This window comes from Trachypithecus francoisi, unplaced genomic scaffold (assembly GCF_009764315.1).
Source record: "Trachypithecus francoisi isolate TF-2019V2 unplaced genomic scaffold, Tfra_2.0 Lachesis_group14, whole genome shotgun sequence".
In the NCBI taxonomy this organism is placed as follows: domain Eukaryota; kingdom Metazoa; phylum Chordata; class Mammalia; order Primates; family Cercopithecidae; genus Trachypithecus; species Trachypithecus francoisi.
In genome coordinates this window covers 1101168-1106443 of record NW_022681459.1, presented here as the reverse complement: position 1 = coordinate 1106443, position 5276 = coordinate 1101168, and positions in this window count along the sequence as shown.

Below are 5276 nucleotides of genomic sequence, written 5' to 3'. Positions count from 1 at the left end.
AAAAAGTCTAGTCTCATGGCCTGATTATTTACACAAATACAGTAAGAATGATACTTGACCACATAAGTTTTTTAAGTTTGCTTTGCTGGAACTTTCATGAGGAATCTCAGTTTAGACTTCTAAAAGTCTTTCAAGGCTTGAAAGCCAAGTCAAGAACTCATTATCAGACTTCACTTGTAGTACTATAGATATGGGTGAATACTTTTCTTCTTGAAGTTCCACAAATGTCCTAAGTTTCTTGGAACTGCCAGAAAGTGATATTCCTTAATTTTCGGTAATGCTTGGAACCTATACCTTAGGTACAAAAGAAGTTTTTCCAAGAGGGCTTTGTAAATTCAGCCTTATTTCATTAGAACTGTCTGGTCATATCTGAATGTAGGCCCATCATTCTCAAATATGACATTTCAAATCAAAGGCTTGGTAATATAACCAATATTTCTAATTATATCTTGTACTATGGTTTAAATGTGTCCCCAAATTCATATGTTGTAAACCTGATGCACAATATGGCAGTGTTGGGAGGTGGTACCCACTGGGAAGTGTTTAGATTATGGGAGCACTGCCCTCATGAATAGATTAATGCAATTATCATAGGAATGAGTTTGCCCCTATTGCTTGCTTTCTCTTGTCCTATCTTTGTCCTTCTGCTTTCCACCATGAGACAACATGGCAAGAAGGCCCTTGCCAGATGCCAGACTGAAATGATTAAAATGATTAGGCTTTGTGTCCCCACCCAAATTTTATCTTGAATTGTAATACCCATAATCCCCATGTGTCAAGGGAGAGATTAGGTGGAAGTAATTGAATCATGTGGATGGTTTCCCCCATGCTGTTCTCATGATAGTGAGTTTTCATGAGATCTGATGAATTTCTAAGGGGCTCTTTCCCCTTTGCTAGGTATTTCCCTTCCTAATGTCTTGTGAAGAAAGTGCTTTGCTTTCCCTTTGCCTCCCGCCGTGATTGTAAGTTTCCTGAGGCTTCCCCAACCATGTTTAACTGTGAGTCAATTAAACCTCTTTCCTTTATACTTCCTTTATACATCACCCAACCTCAGGTATTTTCTTATAGCAATGTGAGAATGAACTAAAACAATAAATTGGTACTGAAGTAGTGGGCCATTACTATAAGATACCTGAGAACCTGAAACCAACTTTAGAACTCAGTAATGGGTAGAGGTTGAAACAGTTTGGAGAGCTCAGAAGGAGACAGGAAGATTTGGGAAAGTATGGAACTCCTAGAGACTTTTGAATGGTTTTGATCAAAACACTGATAGTGATATGCACAATGAAATCTAGCCTGAGGTGGTCTCAAATGGAGATGAAGAACATTTTTGGAACTGGAATAAAGGTGATTCTTGCTTTGCTTTAGGAAATAGAATGTCAGCATTTTGCTCCTGCCCTAGAGATTATTTGAAATTGGTACTTATGTGTAAAAGAGAAGCAGAGCATAAAAGATTGAAACATTTGCAGCCTGATGATGTGACAAAAACAAAAACAAAAAAAAAAACTCATTTTCTGCAGAGAAAGTCAAGCCAACTGCAGAAATTTGCATAAATAACAAGGAGTCAAATGTGAATTGCTAAGACAATGAGGAAAATGTTTCTGGGGCACGTCAGAAGACTTCATGGCAGCCCCTCCCATCATAGGCCCAGAGGCCTAGGAAGAATAAATGGTTTCCTGGGCTAGGCCCAGGGCCTTGCTTCTTTGTGTAGTCTTAGAACTTGGTGCCCTGTGTCCTAGTCCTGGCTAAAAGGGGCCAACATAGAGCTCAGGTCATTGCTTCAGAGGGTGCAAGCCCCAAGCCTTGGTGACTTCCATGTGGAGTTGGGCCTGGGGGAGCACAGAAGTCAACCCTGCATGGAAGCCACCATTTGGAGGTTTGAGAACCTCCACCTATATTTTTCAGAGGATGTATGGAAACATCTGGATGTCCAGGCAGAGGTGTGCTGCAGGGGTGGAGCCCTCATGGAGAACCTCTGCTAGGGCAGTGCAGAAGGGAAATGTGGGATGGGAGCTCCTACACAGAGTCCCCACTGGGGCACTACCTAGTGGAACTGTGAGAAGAGAGCCACCATCCTCCAGACCCCAGAATGGTAGATTCACAGACAGCTTGCCTCATGTGCCTGGAGAAGCTGCAGACACTCAATGTCAGCCTGTACTAGCAGCTGGGAGGGGGGCAGTAACCTGTAAAGCCACAGGGACAGAGCTGCCCAAGATCATGGGAGCCCACCTCTTGCATCAGCGTGACTTGGATGTGAGACATGGAGTCAAAGGGGGTCACTTTGGAGCTTTAAGTTTTAATTACTGTGTTGCTGGATTTTGGATTTGCATGGGGCCCACAGACCTTTCATTTCGGCCAATTTCTTCCATTTGGAATGGGTTATTTACCCAATGCCTTTACTCCCATTGTAACTAACTAGGAAGCAATTAACTTGCTTTGGTTTTACAGTCTCATAGGTGAAAGAGACTTGCCTTTTCTCAGATGAGACTTTAAACTTGGACTTTTGGGTTAATGCTGCAATGAATTAAGACTTTGGGGGACCATTGGGAAGGCATAATTGGTTTTGAAATGTGAAAGAAACATGAGATTTGGGAAGGGTCAGGAGTGGAATGATATGGTTAAACTTTGTGTCCCCACTCAAATTTCATCTTGAATTGTAATTCCCATAATCCCTAAGTGTCAAGGGAGAGATCAGGTGTAGGTAATTGAATCATGAGTATGGTGTCTTTCATGCTGTTCTTGTGATAGTGAGTGAGTTCTCTCCTTATCTGATGGTTTTATAAGGGGCTTTTCCTCCTTTGCTCAGCACTTCTTCCTGCTGCCTTATGAAGAAGGTGTCTTCCTTCCCCTTTGCCTTCCACCATGATTGTAAGTTTCCTGAGGCCTCACCAGCCATGCTAAACTGTGATTCAATTAAACCTCTTTCCTTTACAAATTACCCAATCTTGGGTATTTCCTTATAGTAATGTGAGACCAAACTAACACATAGACCCTTGGTCTTGGACTTCACAGCATCCTGAAATGTGATGAAATAAATGTTTGCTCTTTATAAATTACTCAGTCTCAGATATTCTATTGCAGCAGCACAAAACAAAGACATTCTATTACAAGGAGAACAGATTATTATTAAATTGATGCAAATAAATATATTTACAGAAAAATAAAAATACTCAAAAGTATCCTCCAATTTCTGACAGGATTAAGTAGAGAGAAAAAGATAAATGCTTTATTTTTATTGACAAAGGTTTAATCTACTTAAAAAAACTTAAATTTAAACTCAGGAGGGACATGGGAAGGTTTGTTACATAGATATATTGTGTAGTGGTGGAGTTTGGGCTTCTAGTATACCCAGAACCTGAACAATGAATATTGTACCCAATAGGTAATTTTCCATATCTCACCCCTTCTCCCAACATCCTCACTTTCAGAGTTCCCAGTTTCTATTATTTCCTTCTGTACATTCAGGTGTACCCATTGTTTAGTCCCCACTGATAAGTGAGAATGTACAATATTTGATTTTCTGTTTCTGAGTTATTTCACTTAGGATAATGGCCTACATCTCCATCCATGTTTCTGCAATAGACATGATTTCATTTTCTTATATGGCTGCATACTATTTCATAGTGTATATATAGCATATTTTCTTCATTCAATCATCCACTTAGGGTAGATACTTAGGTTGATTCTGTGATTTTGCTATTGTGAACATAATCTCCTAAATTGTTTTGATTTCTAGATAGATGGAGATAAAAGAGAAAGGGATTCCTTATATCCAGAAAATAGAATACTAAACAGCTAGCAATATTTTGAGCAAGAGTCACAAGCAAAATCAAAATCATTTTTCATCAGTTCATTCAATTTCATGTAATTCTTGTTTTGCTTGATCTTGGGTTACTGATTTTATGAACCTATCAGCATCTCCATAAGTTCTGAATTTTTCTTTACTTAGGTCAGTGGTATAATCTTAAAGTTATTTAAGTGATGTCATCAGAAGCCTGTACCCCACAGTATCTGTCACAGTCCTTTCTAAGGTTCTCTGAGGCAGTATCTTTTGTTAAAGACACAACACTTTATGGCTTATACCTAATTTTTTTTTTAAATGTTTCTTTACATCTAAGGAAGAAGATTTCTAACTAAGGTAGAACTAAAAAGATGTATATGTTCTAGGACTTCTTGATTTAGAGTTATGTGCCAATTGTTTTACACAGGCTTTGGGATGAGTCCCTCCTTATGAATAGTTCCATGTTAGTCCCATAAGCCTTCAGAGGGAAGGTTTCTAAAATAACTCCCATCAGGTCCTGTTTTAGTCCTTTTTTATGCTGCTAATAAAGACATAGCCAAGACTGGGAAGAAAAAGAGAATTAAATGGACTTACAGTTCCACAAGGTTGGGGAGGCCTCAGAATCATGGTGGGAGGTGAAAGGTACTTCTTATATGGTGGTGGCAAGAGAAAATGAGGAAGAAGCAAAAGCAGAAACCCCCGATAAACCCATCAGATCTTGTGAGACTTATTCACTATCATGAGAATGGCATGGAAAAGATTAGCCCCCATGATTCAATTACCTCTCTCTGGGTCCCTCCCAAAACACATGGGAATTCTGGGGTATACAACAATTCAAGTTGAGATTTGAGTGGGGACCAAATTATATCAGGCCCTGAATATCAGCCTCCAAATCAGCCAACTTCTGATTATTTACAGGAAGACCTAGAAGAGGGTCTGGCCATTTGTTATGCTGGTGAGGAGAATTTTTTTTAGGGGCCATCTGGCTTGTGGCACAACTACAGAATAACTGTCAGTGGAAGGGTTTATGGTCTTTGGAGATTTCAATTTTTGTTGTAAATGTGATTTCTGCTATTTAATTTTGCCAAGGGATCCTTTTAGGCTCGCCATGATACTTTTCTTCTTCTTTTGACTTCTCCATAGGTACAAACAAGACATTTGTTTATGGTGGGAGCTCTCTAAAAATCCTTTTAAATACAAAAGCTTTTTCAGATCACAGGATCTGTCATCTGGCCATTCAGGATTTAGGATCTTCAAAGGTACACCTGTTCCAAATGTGACTAAAAAGGAATAAGACTTTTTGTGGCTTAACAATGGACACAAGAGGTATTCCCAGAAAGGGTGCAGAAGATACAGCCCCTATAATCTAAGGTCATTTCTCAAGTCACTTCTATAAACACTTCTTCTAAGTCTCTTTCTCTGATGAAGTTGCTGAAAAGTAGCAATGGTGGGTATAATGCCAGCAACAAATGGAATGCCTGTGCTACCCAGATTT